We start from the raw sequence: 19,299 nt of genomic DNA on the forward strand, positions 1-19,299 counted from the left end.
ATATGAAAAATTGGACGACATCATAACAAGCGCTGAACAAAACGTTATCATTGGAGGTGACTTCAATGTCACTTTTGATTCAAGTCTGGACTGTTTGGGTGGTTCACCAGCAAAAACAGAATTGGTTAAGATTCTTGAAGAAATCTGTTTGGATCTGGATTTGATCGATATCTGGAGAGTAAGAAATCCGAAAGAGAGGCTGTTTACTCTGAAGCAAACCAAACCTTTGATCCAAAGAAGACTAGATTTTTGGCTGATTAGTGACACCTGCCAAGATGAAGTCGAAGAAGTTAAAATTATACTTTCTATAAAGTCAGATCATTTAGCAATTACATTAATTTTTAATGGCATAGAAGAACAAAAGCATGGTCCATCTCATTGGAAATTCAACTCTAGTTTGACTAAGGATGACGAGTATGTAAAACTTATTAGTGAAAGTGTACCTGTTTGGATTGAGGAATTTAAAGAGGTCAATGACAAAAGAGTGCTCTGGGATCTTATAAAATATGGAATCCGACAAGTTTCTATAAAATATAGTAAAGGGAAAGCACGGCTTCTTAAAGTGTACCAGGAAAAGTGCTCTACTAATCCGTCAGCAGAAAATATTGAGCAGCTTGAAATTCTTCAAAGTAAGTACGATGCACATTTTGATTACCTTTCGAAAGGAGCTATTATTCGTTCAAGAGCGTCCTGGTACGAGAAGGGTGAAAAAAATAATAAGTACTTTCTAAGCTTAGAATCTCATAAAAAGGCCAAAAGTTGTGTCCATAAAGTTTTTACTAAAAAAGGAACTTTAAGCTCAGACCCAAAGAAAATTATGAATGAGATTGAAGATTTTTACACAGATTTATACGGTCTCAAGAGTAACCTACCAGAATTTGCAGATTCCTTTTTTCAACATTCTGCAATTCCTAAACTCTCACCAGATAGAGCAGCAACTTGTGAAGGACAGCTAACGGTGGAAGAATGTTTTAAAAGCCTACAATCCTTTAAAGAAAACAAATCACCAGGAAATGATGGACTTACTGTAGAATTTTATAAAACATTCTGGGGTGTTCTGGGTAATCTTCTAGTAGAAAGTCTAAATTGTGCTTTTGGCTACGGTAAGTTATCAAATTCACAAAAGCAAGCGATTATAACTTTGATAGAAAAGAAAGGAAAAGACAGAAGACATATTTCCAATTGGAGACCAATCTCGTTAATAAATGCGGATGCAAAGATTGGATCAAAAGCAATTGCAAGAAGACTTCAGGAGGTTTTACCTGATATAATACATCATGATCAAAATGCTTATGTTAAAGGAAAGTCTATCTTTGATGCAGTTAGAAGTATTGATGATATTTTATAATTTACTGAACGGAAAAAGATCAAAGGCTTTATGCTAGCAATTGATTTTAAAAAAGCGTTTGATTCGCTTAACAGAAGTTTTATGTTTGAAACGCTGTTAACTTTTAACTTTGGCCCTTCCTTCGTGCGTTGGATTAGGACTTTTTATCAAAATATAACAAGTTCAGTTATGAATAATGGTTTTTGGACTGGCCCATTCAACGTACGGAGAGATGTTAGACAAGGTGACCCCCTATCAGCGTATTTGTTTATTATCTGTCTTGAAATTCTTACTATCTCTGTGCGTGAAAATAACAATATCCAGGGGATTCAAGTCGATAAGGAAGAAATTAAACTTGAAATATTTGCCGATGATGTTACAGCCTTTGTAAGAAACAGGAGATCTCTCAAAGCCCTTCTCTGCACTACTGACTTGTTTAGTAAGTGCTCTGGACTTGAAATCAACTCCGAAAAAACTGAATGTATGCTTTTGGGTAATCAAGTCTCCTTGGCAGCAATGGATGTCATTTCCTTCAAAAACATCCGAATTAAAGACACGGTTAAAATTTTAGGTGTTTACTTTACTTACAATGAAAGTCAAAGAAAAAAGTTAAATTTTGATGAAATTCTTAAATCCATTAAAGAAAAGTTGCAAAGGTGGAAGTGGAGGGACCTTACCATTCTAGGAAGAATTCAGATCGTAAAGACGTTTGTGACACCATTGTTCATGTACCGAGCCAGTTTAATTTGTGTGCAAAAAGATACCGTAATGGAAGTCAACAGATTACTCTTCCAGTTCATCTGGAAAGGAAACGATAAAGTCAAACGTTTATCACTTGTAAGTGATATCGATAAAGGTGGACTAAAAGCGCCTCACGTAGAATCGATTATTAAAAGCCAAAGGATCATGTGTTGCAAGAAATTTGCCGATGATCAACAAAGTAATTGGAAGATTATTCTTTCCCATTACCTAAAAAATGTGGGGTCGAAACTACTTCTGCGCTGTGCTTTTGACTTAAAGAAATTGCCTATTAATTTACCCATTTATTTTGAAGAATGTCTGCGATGTTTTGCAGAATATTCATGCGCGAGTAGAATAACTGAACAAGCACTTTGTCAAGAAATACACAACAAGTTTATTTGTCTACAAGGTAGGTCCATTTTCTACGAAGAGTTATTTAGAAAAGGAATTATTACACTTGGGGATCTTACGACTAAAGAAAATGCAGTATTCACAGGGTTTCAAATTATTACAAGCTCTTCGCTTACATCCAAAGAAAAGTTTCAGCTAATGGCGATAATAGACGCATTACCTGCACAGTGGCGACAACATTTAAAAACCTGCAATAAGTTTTCAAAAAACTCTACGTTTTCCAGTAATGCACAGTTACACCTAAATGGCCACAATGTAAACTTGAATAAGGTCATATCGAAGAGCATTTATAACGAAGTTCGCTCAAAGAACGAGAGTGTACCAACTGCACAGCTAAGGTATACAGAGACATACAGCGAGACACTGGAATGGGAAGAGATATATTGAATTCCCTTCAAAGTAGCTATTGATTCTAGATCCCGTGAATTCCAATACAAGATATTACATAGATATTTAGCGACAAACAGGTTTCTCCACAAAATTGGCCTAGTACCTTCGCCTCTGTGCACTTTCTGCAAAAAAGAAAGTGAGTCTATCGAACATCTACTAATAAAATGTTTCTGGAGAGAACTAATTAACTGGCTAAATACGATAGAAATAAAAATCGAAGCACTATCAGATGTTGACAAAATGTTTGGACTCTGGAACAGACAAGTAGACTTTTATCTTCTCAACCATCTGTTGATCTTAGCGAAACAACACATTTACTCCTGTCGAAATAAAGGATTTCCTCTGTCATTAAAGATCTTTCTCACAAAAGTTTTCTCAGTATATCAAATCGAAACAGTTATTTCCGATTGTAATGGCAAGCGAACATTTCATGACGCCAAGTGGAAGAAATTTATTACAAATAATTGTATTTAGGCCGGCAGCCTAAAAAATGTAACAATTGACGTAGTTTTATTAATCTATTAGTAAGTATTTTTGGTATATTAGTATTTTCCTTACGAGTATTGTTATTAGTAACAGTATTTCTTGTTTTGTTTTTTTCATCTATACTAGCGTTAGTCTATGTAGTTTCTTCTAAAACAAGTAAAAATTAGCGTAGTTTTTATTCATTAATATAAATAGTAAGTATTTTGGGTGTATTAGTATTATTGTCACTCTTATTTGTAAACTTATATAAATATCAATAAAATACCAAAAAAAACATGAGTTGATTTTCTCATGGTTATCATGGCTAGCGGTATTGCTCATGGGCACGTACACATGACGGCGACGACGACGACGACGACGGAGTCGCGCAACATGGCGGCCATACTCCAAATAATAGGTTGACAGAGATATGCAGCCCTTATTTACCGTGTACTTCTTTGATATTGGATATCCATGTTACGATCAATTGACACCTGTCAAAACCAGGTATCTGCTGACCAGTATCACGTGACCATATCGTGGGCTCAAGTTTACAGCTCATCGAGGTCGTGTGTTTTTTGAAGTTGACCGCTGACCAAGTGCTGGTTTTCGATTGGATTGTGGGCTCATCTCAGGTTAACTTGTTGAAAACAGGACAGGATTGTTCGGAAGCCAGTTAACGCTAACCCAGGATTAAAAGTTAACTGAATTATAACTTTTTCTTCTATACAAATGTTTTTTGCTGCTTTGTTTTGTGTATATAGTGATTATTAAAACTCAAAACAGAAGGCCAAACAACTTACAGAAAACCTCAACGCAAAGTTAGAAAACTCAAATAAAAATTCTACCTTTTCCTGGGTTATTTGGCTCAAACAACCCGGCCCAGGAGCTACGCTTTTAGGCTGGCCTAAATCTATACATTATTATTTTGTTGCGAAGTTCATCATTTACATTTTTTTACTGGTTTATAGAACAGTTTCAAAGTTCGTAATACTAGCAATAATGATAAATATTGCATAAAACGTACAACAGTTTTTAAAGACATGTTTCGGCATGCTTATGCCATCTTCAGTTTAATAGAGTGACTAATGATACGTGACACAAGTTATATACTACAAAATATGAATAAATTATTTACAATATGCATTACAAAACAGTGGAAACGGAAATTACAGAGTTAAAAAGGTGTTGAAGTGATGTAACTGTTTGTTAAGGTCAGGTTTGTTCTTACTAATATAAAAGGCTTCTTTAAGTTTAAGATCAATAGAGCTATTCGCTGAGTCTAAGATGCGAAAACAAGAAGGTGTGTACATGCCCCTGCATGAAGAAAATTGAGAAAGATGTTTAAAAATACGCGAGTTTTTATCGCTTACTGTATGTTCTTTAATCCTGGTAGAAAAATGGCGACTGGTTTCACCAATATAACAGGAATTACATCCCACACAAGTAAATTGATAAACTACCATGGATTTTAGAGCATCAGGAGTACGATCTTTAAAACTGAACATATTCTTGATTTTGAAAGAAGTAAAAACTAATTTGATATTAAGATCCGTTTCACAAAAACGTTTAAGTAATTGCCGTAGTTTGAGTTCCGTTATTCTAGAATACTGGCCGATAAAAGGAAGCTTAAAATAGCGTATATTGTTTTCATCATTAACGTTGCGGCTTTTTTGATCAGAAGGCTTGTTAAGATACCGCTTGAAGGTTTTTTCAATGATGTGTGAAGGAAACGAGTTACGTTTTAGAGTGTCCGAAAGCTTGATAAGATCGTTTTCAAAACCGGAAGAAGTGTTGTTGATTTTATAAGTTCGGTCAATGAGAGTACGGACAAGGCCAATTTTATAGCGAAACTAAAAAAATTTGTTAAGAGACCAGTGTAGGTTTTTTTATGAAAAACTGAAAAAATGCAGTCATGCGAAGAGTTGTCAATCAGAACATCCAAAAAGGAAAGTTTACCGTCGTTCTGTTTCTCGAAAGTAAATTTGATGTTGGGATGTTGAGAATTGATGAATTCAAAGAAAGACATGGCATCCTGTTCATTTTTAAAGACGCAAAAAGTATCGTCAACATAACGCCTATAGAGTAAGATGTTGGCCTTGTTAAAATTATTTAGCCATGTTTCTTCGTGAAATCCAAGAAAAAGATTAGCTAAAATAGGTGCTAAAGGGGAGCCCATAGCTACCCCATCAACTTGATGACCTTAAGAAATTGTTTTCATTTGCCACATCTGAGACTCATTTTCTTTTCAATGGTAAATTTTATGATCAAGTCGATGGGGTAGCTATGGGCTCCCCTTTAGCACCTATTTTAGCTAATCTTTTTCTTGGATTTCACGAAGAAACATGGCTAAATAATTTTAACAAGGCCGACATCTTACTCTATAGGCGTTATGTTGACGATACTTTTTGCGTCTTTAAAAATGAGCGGGATGCCATGTCTTTCTTTGAATTCATCAATTCTCAACATCCCAACATCAAATTTACTTTCGAGAAACAGAACGACGGTAAACTTTTCTTTTTGGATGTTCTGATTGACAACTCTTCGCATGACTGCGTTTTTTCAGTTTTTCATAAAAAACCTACACTGGTCTCTTAACAAATTTTTTTAGTTTCACTCCGTTTCGCTATAAAATTGGCCTTGTCCGTACTCTCATTGACCGAACTTATAAAATCAACAACACTTCTTCCGGTTTTGAAAACGATCTTATCAAGCTTTCGGACACTCTAAAACGTAACTCGTTTCCTTCACACATCATTGAAAAAACCTTCAAGCGGTATCTTAACAAGCCTTCTGATCAAAAAAGCCGCAACGTTAATGATGAAAACAATATACGCTATTTTAAGCTTCCTTTTATCGGCCAGTATTCTAGAATAACGGAACTCAAACTACGGCAATTACTTAAACGTTTTTGTGAAACGGATCTTAATATCAAATTAGTTTTTACTTCTTTCAAAATCAAGAATATGTTCAGTTTTAAAGATCGTACTCCTGATGCTCTAAAATCCATGGTAGTTTATCAATTTACTTGTGTGGGATGTAATTCCTGTTATATTGGTGAAACCAGTCGCCATTTTTCTACCAGGATTAAAGAACATACAGTAAGCGATAAAAACTCGCGTATTTTTAAACATCTTTCTCAATTTTCTTCATGCAGGGGCATGTACACACCTTCTTGTTTTCGCATCTTAGACTCAGCGAATAGCTCTATTGATCTTAAACTTAAAGAAGCCTTTTATATTAGTAAGAACAAACCTGACCTTAACAAACAGTTACATCACTTCAACACCTTTTTAACTCTGTAATTTCCGTTTCCACTGTTTTGTAATGCATATTGTAAATAATTTATTCATATTTTGTAGTATATAACTTGTGTCACGTATCATTAGTCACTCTATTAAACTGAAGATGGCATAAGCATACCGAAACATGTCTTTAAAAACTGTTGTACGTTTTATGCAATAGTTTCAAAGTTGTTGATTAATATGGTTTTTGCGCTCGCAAACGTTTTGCTAAGCTTCATTGTGGAAAATATGCAGAACATTGAAACCTAGTTGGTTCAAGGGATGTATTTTCATTTAGGTACAGCACTTTAATAGTCTCATTCATGTTCAATTGGTGTTAAAAACAAAAGTGGAATTGCGATTTCTCACAGTTTTCCGATTCTTGGAACCAAAAATCATTTCCCTCAACCCTGTCCAACATTAATTTTACCCCTCATTTCTTGAACTACCCGAGTTTTCAAACCAATTCTTCTTAATCAGGATTCCACTGTATGAACAGGATGATAGTAAATATCATTACCGTTCTCTGTGCATTGAATTTTTATCATTCAGTCTTGAAATATCTTTTCTCATGAGACTTAAAAAAGTTGTAGCAAATTTTATTGATAATCATTTAAGGAAGTTGTTATTGGTGGTTTTTGTGAGCTTGTTTATATCTTTTGTTGGTTTTATTTCGATAAATTGTAATAAGATAAGCTAAACTCAATAAATTGATAGCGCTTAGTGTAAAATCGATAATTATCGATAACTCACAACGAATCCTATTATTGATTTTTGATATCATTGACTAAGTTTTATTGATTATTATTGAATATTATTGATTATTGAGTGACTACCCTGGGGAGAATTTTAATACTCCAACGACTTGTTTAACTGTCTGGTCACGTCTTTTGTTGAAACAGTAAAAAGAAGTTTTTTTCTTACACCACTTATTTCTTTTCCATCCAATGGAAACCAGCGGCACAGTTTTTGCATTGTTTTTTTACTAGTAATAAAGCACAAGCTGGAATGATTAATTGCATGACAGAGGACGTCACTGGTGACATCTTGCAGTTTTGTATCAAATTTCATGCCTCAAATTTCACCCAGAATCCGATCACATTACAATTGCTATGATTTCTTTTGAATGCTCTTTTAGAGGGCATTCCAAGAAAGAGTGTGATATATCTGGTTGGTTCAGACACCAGACAGCATTTATTAATTTAACCATTAAAAACCTGCTCAAAAAGTCTGGAGGGACTTCATTGACATACCAGTGCTATTTTACCCCTTCTTCAGAGACATAACTATCTCAAATTTAAAATGTAAACTTCCTCTATTTTTACTTAAAATCCTGTTAACTTTTTTTCAGGTAGAATTGCTGAGTTGGTAAGGCACAGAGCTTGAACAAGGGACAACATTGACTGAATGATATAAAGACCAGCACGTGAGTAAGTTTACCAGCTTTAGATAATGTTTTGTTACAATGCCTAGATCACGTTTACCATGCATTAAGTGTTGTTCTGTGTGTTGGTTGATAGGTAGTCAGTATATCAGTGTATTAATTATTTTAGTAGTAATACATGTATATAGTCGATTGTTACTTGAATGATATACCAGCAACAGTTGACAGATATTAACCGACACTTAACCAATGGACTACTTGTGCTTGACCAATTTTGGAGAAACTCTGGATTGATAAACTACCAACAGTTGATCCCCCCCCCCCCCCCTTAGGTTAAGGTCTGGATCTCCCACTGTACCACCATCATTTGAGTGGTATTCCACCAAATAATTGACCAATATGCATGTACCACTGACACTTGAACTCTGAAACAATTGACCTGTATTCAAATGACACTTGACAGATAATTATATTAGAAACAACTGACTACTTTCATACAAACAAAAAAGTTAACATGCCTCACAGTCCTCCAATGAAAATCAAAAGTCTTGAGGGACTTGATTAATATAGCAGTGACATTTGACCCCATCTTCAGAGACACAACTATTTCAAACTTAAAATGTAAACCTCTTCTCAATTTTAACTGAAAATCCTGTTGATATTTCCACAGGTAGAATACGTGAGTGGATGAGGCACAACATGAACAAGGGTAAAGATGAACTGAATGATTTAGGATGGACAGGTGAGTAAGAGTACATGTACCACCTTTGGATATCTGTTAAATGTACAATGGTTTGATCATGCATATCATGGCTAGTGTTGTTCAGTGTGTTGGTTGATAATCAGTCCATATATCAGTCAATTTGTTAGCTGGTCGAGTATCTCTCAAAAGGCAGTTGATATAGACTGATACAGTTGTTAGTTCCTTAATACCTCACCGAGACTTGGTCCATACATGAGTGATATACCCTTGAGAGTTGAGTGAGATACCACTGACACTTGACTGATATCAAAACAACACTTAAACACTGCGCAACCGACTCTAGGTTAACTGACTTTTGACTGATTCACTGCAGACACTTGACAGATATACACTGTACCAATACAAAAGTCACATTCAATACACACTAGAGTGATATGAGCACGAACACAGCAGTCACCTGACCAATTTGACTGGTATTTAACTGGCACTGGGACATTGCTTCAGACATAGCCCTTTCAAATTTAAAATGTAGACCTTTTCTCTGTTTTAACTGAAAATGCATCTACTTTTTTTTCAGGTAGAATAGCTGAGTGGACGAGGCACAACACAAACAAAGGAAAAGATGAACCAAATGATTTAAACGACAGGCAGGTGAGTAAGAGAACCAGCTTTGGATATTTGTGCCTGGATTATGTTTACCATGGGTAGTGTTGTTCTGTGTGTTGGTTGTGTTGATTGATAGTTGGTCAATATATCAGTCAATAGACTGATAGCTGGTTGACCATCTCTCAAAAGGCAGTTGTTATAGACTGATAATATCATGTCATTAGTTCTTAAATACCTCACTGAGACTTCACCCATACTTGAGCAATATACCCCTGACAGTTAAGTGAGATACTGCTGACATGTGACTGATATTCAACTGAGACTTAAGCAGTATTGATATGCCACTTACACTGAGTCAGCTGACTCAACTGATATACTGCAGGCACTTAACAGATATAGAGTGTACCACCAACATTTAAGTCATATTTAATTGATGCTTGAGTGATGTAGCACCAGCAGTCTGACCAATTTGACTGATGTATCACAGACATTTTACATGACTGGTATTCTACTGGGACTAGAGTGATATTTAACTGACACTTGACTAATATTCAATTTTGACTCACTTGACTAAATCACCACCTAACCCTGACTGATATTCAACTAACTCTTGACTGATATCAACCAACATTTGTTTGATATTCAGCTGACACTTGACTGGTTCACCACTAATTTACCCTTGAGTTATATTCAACTGACACTTATATTGTATGACTGATAATCAACTGACTCTTCACTAGTTCATCACGTACCCTTAACTGATATTCACCTGACCCATGACTGATATTCAACTGACCCATGACTGATGTTCAACTGACCAATGACTGATATTCAACTGACCAGGGGCTGATATTCAACTGACCCATGACTGATATTCAAGTGACAAATGACTGATATTCAAGTGACTGATGACTGATATTCAACTGACAAATGACTGATATTCAACTGACCAATGACTGAAATTCAACTGACCCATGACTGATATTCAACTGACCAGTGACTGATATTCAACTGACCCATGAGTGATATTCAAATGACTGATATTCAACTGACTCATGACTGATACTCTACTGACAGTGGCTGATGTTCATCTGAAAAATGACTGATATTCAACTGACCCATGACTGATACTCAACTGATAGTGGCTGATGTTCATCTGACAAATGACTGATATTCAGCTGACCCATGACTGATATGCAACCATATGTGAGTGGGCGGCCATGTTGTATGGCCACGTAAACCAGGTCTCCAGACTATGCTGTCTCCTTCTCGTCCTAAGCCTCATCAAAGTGGGTTGGTTACATCCTCAAAATGACGTTAAGGATCTTTGCCATTCAGCGCTCGATGCTATAACTCAAACAGCTCGGCGGGATGAGTTTTCACCTAGCTTAGATTGTATGATTTTAACAAACAACAGACGCCATCTTGGACTCGACAAACTCAAAGTCAAAGGCTACTCAAACGTAAGAGTTAGTCGCTACCCAAATGCTGTGTCCACGTTCCAGTTAACCCGCCTAACAACCAGCGGAGATGTATGCCCGAACCCCGGTCCTCCTACGACAAAACCTAGCTGTCAAATGTGCTCAAGAACAATCGCTCACAACCACCGAGCATTACACTGCAACTTGTACAGTCTAAACTATCACATGAAATGTGGTCAAGTGACAGCCAAGGAATACAAATCTATTCAATTAAGAGACCCGAAGACATGGATTTGCAAAGCTGTTTATTAAAGCAACCCCAGTCGGCCTGTGGATTTGACGAATCTGATCTGCTTACAGCTTTACCTTTCAGTTCATTGTCAGACGACTCGCTTTCCTCAGTGATCGGCATTCAAACACCGCCGCTTTCAGACATACTTCCCAAAGATGATGAATGCGAAAGTCATCTCACTGATCTTGTCCATCAACTGTCTAAATGCTCAGCTAGAGATCTAAAAGTAGCACATTTGAACATCTCCAGCTTAAGAAACAAGATCAACGAATTAAGATGCTTGCAGTTATTATGGAAATTTGAGGTGCTGGCAATAACTGAAACTCACCTGGACAAAGATGTGTTAGACACTGCCTTGAACATTGATGGGATGAAGCTATTACGACTCGATCACAAAGGACGCAAAGGAGGAGGTTGTGCTTTGTATTTTGCAGAATATTTACATGCTATTCATCGCAAAGATTTGTTTACTGAGGGTCTTGAAGCGATTTGACTACAAGTCAAAACTTCTAGCACCCTGGCCCTATTCTCTGTCATCTACAGACCACCTGATGACAACCTTTTCTTCGAATGCATCATCACACCACTTGAAAAAGCCTGGTTGAGATCTGAGAATATTTTTCTACTTGGCGCCTTCAACTGTGACTTCTCTTTCCAAGGTGATCCAGACAACATTCTGCACCGAAATACAATCAAACTGCATTCTATCTTTGAGACGTTTAATATGCATAACATGATTCAGGAGGCCACAAGATCAACAATTTCATCATGCACCTTGTTAGATCTCTTTGTTACAACAACGAAAGATCTAATCAGTGCTACTGGTGTTTTCCCACTGGGAATATCTGATCACGATTTAATCTACGCAATCATTCGGCTCCAAAACAAAAGACCGCCGCCAAAATTCATCAAAACGAGGAACTTTAAAAGAATGGACATAGAGAAATTTAAACATGATTTTGAATGTACTCCATTTCACATCGCATCCATCTTCGAAGAGCCTGACGACCAGCTATGGGTTTGGGAACGACTATTCGACGATATTTCCAATGAACATGCTCCGTGGAAAGAGATAAGGGCAAGAAGCTTCTCCTCCCCGTGGATAACTTGCGAAATTCGTCACAAAATGAACCGACGGTATAAGCTGTTTAAGGCGGCAATTTCTAGCAAATGTCCAGAGCAGTGGTCTAATTACAAATGAGTCAGGAACGAAGTTACATCTGATTTAAGGAAAGCTAAATCATGTTATTTTTCCACCATTTTTAATGAAGTCAAGTCCTCGAGTGCATACTGGAATCTTCTTAAAAGGGCTACCCACCCCAAGGTCCGCAAAAACATTGGGCCTCTCAAAAAGGATGACGGCACCCTGGAATTTACGGACTCGGGAAAAGCAAACCTTATGAACTCCTATTTTGCTACGATTGGCTTAAAGCTATCCAACACTTTACCCCCACCTACAAGTTGTCGATACGGGAAAACTTGCGCAGACAAGGGCAAGACAGATAGTCCTCAACTCACAGATGCCTATGTTTCAAAGTCTTTAGTTGTGGACAAAATAAAGGCGCTAAAAACAAGAAAATCCACGGGTCCCGATAACATACCTCCAAAACTTCTGAAGCTAGCAGGCGATGCGATTGTCCCGTCACTCCTCAGCCTATTCCGACTCTCTCTTAACACCAGTAGGGAGTTCACTAGCTGGAAAACTGCGAGGCTTACTCCAGTATATAAAAAGGACGATGAAGCCGATTGTTGCAATTACAGACCGATATCATTACTAAGCGTCCTTAGCAAGATCCTGGAATCTGTAGTCAACAACACAGTTGTTCGTCATGTATATAAAGCTAATAATCTGGTCACGGACAAACAATGGGCATACCGCGCAGGATTTTCGACAGAACTGCTACTAACACAACTTACCGAAACGTGGAGAAAAGCTGTAGATGCAGGCTTAGTGGTAGCAGTTGCCTTTATAGATTTTAAAAAGGCATTCGAGAGTGTGTCGCACACCATTCTCGAAATGAAGTTGGAAAGGGACTTTGGCATATCAGGACTACTCCTGGACTGGCTTAAAAGTTACTTAAAGGAAAGACAGCAATTTACAACTGTTAATGGAGCAACTTCAGAGATGATACCGATCTCTTTCAGAATTCCTCAAGGGTCTGTTTTGGGGCCAACACTTTTCACTCTTTTCACGAACGATCTTCCGTCCTCTGTGTCTTCCGGATCCGTCTATATGTTTGCCGATGACACAACGGTTTACTGCGTGAGTGACATGGCAGAAAAAAGTATTGCCCAGTTAAATTCTGCCCTCCGTGAATTCAACGAGTGGTGCCTCATTAACAGATTAACACCCCACCCAAGTAAAAGTGAGGCCATGCTAATCTCTAGAAGAAATCTCCCAGCTAATATTCCCCCGATCTTCATTGGAAACTCTACAATTGAATGGGTATCGAAATCACGATTACTGGGAATGACCATTGATGAGAAACTGACCTGGACTCCGCATATGCTGGAACTCAAAAAATCATTTGCTAAAAAACTAGGATTACTTAAGAACTCGAGATTTCTCCCTAGGAACGTTCATCAGGATCTCTATTTTAAGGTCATTTTGCCCTCAGTGACCTATGGTCTTATACTATGGGGATCTTGCTGCAACTCCAACTTATTTCAGTCCCTGGAAAGACTTCACTGCAGGGCTGCGAGTCTTATTTTTAACTTGCCAAAAGACATGGCTTCTGTTGATGTCCTACAACGGGCCCAATGGCCCACTCTGTCTATTTATTATAAATCAGCCATTTTTATCTGTTTTCATAAAGCTTTTCACGATAGGTTACCTGTCACATTAATCGATCTGATTTCTAAGAAACGGGCCACAAATTATTCAACCTGGACCTGTGCTTCGTTAATTGTTCCCCACTTCAACACACGTTACATGAAAGACTCTGTCGCGTTCAGAGGCTCAGTCCTGTGGAATGCAGTGACCAACAACCATAGTGCCCTGACAAAAAATGTTCCATATCGTGACCTCAGGCTAAAGCTTAAATCTCTAGTTAATTTTAATGAATTCAGCTTTAAGATAACGTCTGCATCCACTTGTAATTTTAGAAAAGATGACTTTGTATATGCTTAAAAACTTATGCTAACAATCTCTTATTGTATATATTGCTGACTTAAGTTCAAATGTTTTTTTCTGTAAATACCCCTAGTTTTTAGTTTTTAGTTACTTAGCGATTAGTTAATTGCAAACGACCCCACAACCTCATGTAGCTTTAATACTCATCGTTTTAAAATAAAGGTTATCTATCTATCTATCTATCTAACTGACAGTGGCTGATGTTCATCTGACAAATGACTGATATTCAACTGACCCATGACTGATATTCAGTTGACCAATGACTGATATTCAACTGGCACTTGACTGATATTGAACTGACGTTTGACTACTTCACTGCTTACCATTGAGTGTTACTCAACTGACCCAGGTCTGATATTCAACTGACAAATGACTGATATTCATTTGACAGTCTTTACAAGTTCACCACCTACCCTTGAGGGATATTTCACTGACCCGTGACTAATATTCAACTTATCCTTGTGTGATATACCAGCAATTTGACAGATATTGAGCTAACACTAAACCAGTAGACTACTTTACACTTGAACAATTCTCAAGCAACACTTTACTGATAATGTATATTACCAACACTTGACTGATATAGCATTAACTCTTTAAAGATATATCACTGACTCTTGACAGATATTCAAAGACACGAGACTCATATAGTACACACATTTGTCTGTTATATCACCAACACTTGAGGGGCATTCAACTGTGAGTTGAGTGTAAAAGATACACCAGGGACACTTGTTCAATATTCATTTCACCCTTGATCTATGTATATACCATGAAATACAAAGGTTTGACCAGCATGCAACTGGCCCTTGAGTGATATACCATCATCATTTGAGTGGTATTCCACTAAATACTTGACCAATATGCATGTACCATCGACACTGAAACACTCTGTCACTGATACTTGAACTCTGCTGACGCTTGACCGAGTGGCTGCCGACAATTGCAACAACAACAACAACAACAATCTTTATTTCCCTTAGTCTCACAGAAATATTTTACAAAGTTATATGTTAATAAAGTTATGGGCCTGAGTACCTGAATTAACTAGAGAGTTAAATAGGGCAGGCAGTCAGGTCTACAGATGACCCGTCTATTCAGATGATACTCACAGTTTTCCGATTCTTAGAACCAAAAATCATTTCCCTCAACCCAGTCCAACATTAATTTTACCCCTCATTTCTTGAACTACCCGAGATTTCAAACCAATTCTTCTTAATCAGGATTCCACTGTATGAACAGGATGATAGTAAATATCATTACTGTTCTCTGTGCATTGAATTTTTATCATTCAGTCTTGAAGTATCTTTTCTTATGAGACTTAAAAAAGTTGTAGCAAATTTTATTGATAATCATTTAAGGAAGATGTTATTGGTGGTTTTTGTGAGCTTGTTTATATCTTTTGTTGGTTTTGTTTCGATAAATTGTAATAAGATAAGCTAAACTCAATAAATCGATAGCGCTTAGTGTAAAATCGATAATTATCGATAACTCACAACGAATCCTATTATTGATTTTTGATATCATTGACTAAGTTTTATTGATTATTATCAAATATTATTGATTATTGAGTGACTACCCTGGAGAGCATTTTAATACTCCAACGACTTGTTTAACTGTCTGGTCACGTCTTTTGTTGAAACAGTGAAAAGAAGTTTTTTTCTTACATCACTTATTTCTTTTCCATCCAATGGAAACCAGTGGCACAGTTTTTGCATTGTTGTTTTACTGGTAATAAAGCACAAGCTGGAATGATTAATTGCACGACAGAGGACGTCACTGGTGACATCTTGCAGTTTTGTATCAAATTTCATGCCTCAAATTTCACCCAGAATCCGATCACATTACGATTGCTATGATTTCTTTTGAATGCTCTTTTAGAGGGCATTCCAAGAAAGAGTGTGATATATCTGGTTGGTTCAGACACCAGACAGCATTTATTAATTTAACTATCAAAGACCTGCTCAAAAGACGTTTCTGATCATTAGAGTAGCTGTTATAAACCATATTGCGGGTGTTGAAGTGGAATGGAAACTTTGCCCCTATAGAGCTGATTTGTTTGATGAGGCGGGAGAATCCCTTACTATGTGCCCCCTTCACAGAGATGAGTTTGGTCTTGGATGGCAAAAAAGAAATGAGGTGTCTGTTTCTGTTTTCACTGTTTAAAAAATAAGTTTCACTGTACATTTTGACAAAGAGGCGGACAAAAAAACGCACTGAAAGTTACCTTTGGTTTTACTTACCTGCAATCGTTACAAAACGAGCGAGTTAAGTGTATTTTGGAATTATCGGTTGAAACTCAAATAGAAATAAGAGGTTGTAGTAGAGAGTTTTGTAGTGTAACATGATTCAGCCATATGAGTTTATCCAAGCCAAATAATTATTGTATATTGAATTATTGCCCAATTTTCTCATAGTTAAGTATGTTTCCAATCAAACGATTCCATTGTCAAACAGCACATGATATGTAGTTGATGATATAGTTGAAACTCACGCTCCCGTTTGACCGCAAAACTATCATCCACTATCACTGACTATGAAAAATGTTATCAATTGTCATTCACTTTGAACTTGTTCAAATACTTTAAAATAGTCTAAAAGTCCTATACTGTTTGACTTCGCGAAGGATCGTGAATGTTTTTCGGTCAAATTAACAAAATGACGTCAGTTTTTTTGTGCATCTGTCATCTCATTGATGATAAATTGGGTCATAACATTGTCAAAGTGGCTAGGGAACCATGAGCCGTAGGTGAGTGGTTCCGCAGTAAACTTTGACAATGTTATGCCAAAACTTATCATCAATAAGAGGAGAGATGGGTTACAGTTCCTTCTCAAATGTAACTATAAATCCTTACTGTATAAACAAAAATTTACCTACCTTCTAATGGGAGCTTTTACAGTACTTTCAAGAGTTCAAGAACAAGACTAAAATATTCCCATATGGCAACTTCCTTCTCTGGAATAATGAAGCGATAACCATCGAGAAAAAGATGCTATTTTGGAAATCCTGGTTTAACAAGAAAATCTTTTTTATTCAAGATATCCTAAATGCTGATGTGAATTTCTTAACTTTCAGGGAATTTCAGAACAAGTTTAGTATAAAAACAAATCTCCATTACTTTCAACTCATGGTTGCCATCTCTTCTGATTTGAAAAAGAAAGCCAGGTCAGCTGAAGTACCTTCACGTGAACAGCTACTATATTCAACGACAGTATCCTTGTTTCCTGAAAGTACACCCGTAGACCTAGCAAACATGCGCTTCAAACATTATTATAAAACGCTTAACAAGAACTCCACAGTGGAGCCAACCAGCATCAAAATCTGGAAAATCAACTTTGCCGACGAATGTACAGAATGGAAAAACAAATTTTCATTTATATATCATTCAACAAGAGATAACAAACTAAGGCAGTTCTCATTCAAGCTCTTACATAGAATTCTAGTAACCAAAAAAGAACTCTTCAAATCATGTTTTTTCTGTCCTAATCCAGACTCTATAGAACATACGTTTTTAGACTGCATTGTGACACAGTCCTTTTACTCTGAAGCATTAATATGTTTTAACTATGTAAATACCACTGATATTAGCCTCTCCAATAAACAAATAACCTTCAATGCTATACCCGCTCTTCAGCAATTAACTGATTACCCAAGACGCAGACTACACTTATTCGTAATTTTACTCAAACAATATATTTGCGCATGCAAATACTTTGAGAAGAAACCAGTCTTAAAGGAATTTCAAAGTAAAGTTTTATTGCAATGGCAAATTGAGATTTGTGCTCTTCCTTAAATTCTTGTTTTATAAAAAGAGAGTAGTTAGATGTATGTAAAAAGATGTACCAGTCATACAGCAGCAACCAACAGCTATAATAATTTTCTTCAGTGCAGTTTTGTCTTAATTCAGTACTGTAATGAGTTAATTTTCGTTTCTTTAAGATGTTCTAAACAATGCAATCGATGTAAGACGTGTGAACTGTAAAATATTGTATTGTAACTAGTTTTTGTGTGTTGCAAAAAACTGACGTCAATTTGTTTTTTACAATAACAAGACCCAAAAGTGGTCAAATGCCAGGAATAAATCAGGGGAAAAGACACCATAAACTTGCCATAAACAAAGATAAGAGTATTTTATTCAAAATGACGTGAACAATGTCAATAGCTTTTCTCGCTTTTTGATTGGCTACTTAGAAAAGTCCATAGAATCTCATTGGCTAAAAAGATGACAGTTTCACAGCTGAAAGTTGAACTTGAAAGCTTGCATAAATTAAAATTTTATCAGTCTGCTCTTATTGATGACAAAAATGAGCCAATCAGCATGCAAGAAGTTAGACAGTTATTGTAAAATGTTTCCCCTCAAATCTGGGTAGGCTCGTGTTTTCACAACATGACTAAGCAGAGCTGAAATTGTGGTAAAAAAAGCTTATATCCGGAAGCACTCCCATATCTGGATATGATACGAATCTGGATAGAGTTGTACAGAGTACTCGAACCTTGTCCCCAGAGTCTTCTCCTTGATGAGTATAAAAGGATGGATGCTCTCTTAATTAGTTCTGTGCAAACAGCTTCTTTAATAACTGTGGTTAAATTACTAAACCTCGGTAAGCAGTGACTGTAGTAAACATCTCTTGTGAAAACACGGCAATAATAAACACTTGACTAGTATTGAACCAATGTTTGTCTTACATTAAACCAACACCTCTGGATGCTCAACTGATGCCTCATGAAAATTCCTCAAAAACTTGGCCACTTTGCCACTGACACTTGAAGGACGTTAAACAAACACCAGACCTATAATCAGCTGACACAACTTATATGACACACGCTAGTCTGAATGATATAACACCAGCACTTGACTGGCATTCTACCATCAGATACCACCACCACCAAGACATCACCAACACTTGATGATCGTTCATTTGACACTTGACAAATAACATGCCTCCCAGTTCTCCAAAAGTCTTGAGGGACTTCATTGACATACCAGTGCTATTTTACTCCTGCTTCAGAGACATAACTATTTCAAATTTAAGATGTAAACTTCCTCCATTTTTACTTAAAATCCTGTTAACTTTTTTTCAGGTAGAATTGCTGAGTAGGCAAGGCACAGAGCTTGAACAAGGGACAATATTGACTGAATG

General features: G+C 36.7%; 1 protein-coding gene across 5 annotated transcripts in view; it reads left to right on the top strand.

The window, feature by feature from the left end:
• LOC145502523 (DALR anticodon-binding domain-containing protein 3-like) overlaps positions 1-19,298 on the top strand; it is a 90,303-nt gene extending 71,005 nt beyond the window's left edge. For 3 of the 5 annotated variants that reach the window (XM_081481843.1, XM_081481842.1, XM_081481836.1), the window contains 4 exons: positions 7,970-8,048; positions 8,673-8,744; positions 9,283-9,356; positions 19,245-19,298. The gene's annotated coding sequence lies outside the window, so the exon portion shown is untranslated. The remainder of the gene's footprint in view (positions 1-7,969; positions 8,049-8,672; positions 8,745-9,282; positions 9,357-19,244) is intronic. The other 2 variants (XM_081481837.1, XM_081481838.1) reach the window with 2 other exon arrangements.
• Position 19,299: the final 1 nt, after the last annotated feature.

The sequence above is a fragment of the Orbicella franksi genome, chromosome 11, assembly GCF_964199315.1.
Source record: "Orbicella franksi chromosome 11, jaOrbFran1.1, whole genome shotgun sequence".
Classification (NCBI taxonomy): domain Eukaryota; kingdom Metazoa; phylum Cnidaria; class Anthozoa; order Scleractinia; family Merulinidae; genus Orbicella; species Orbicella franksi.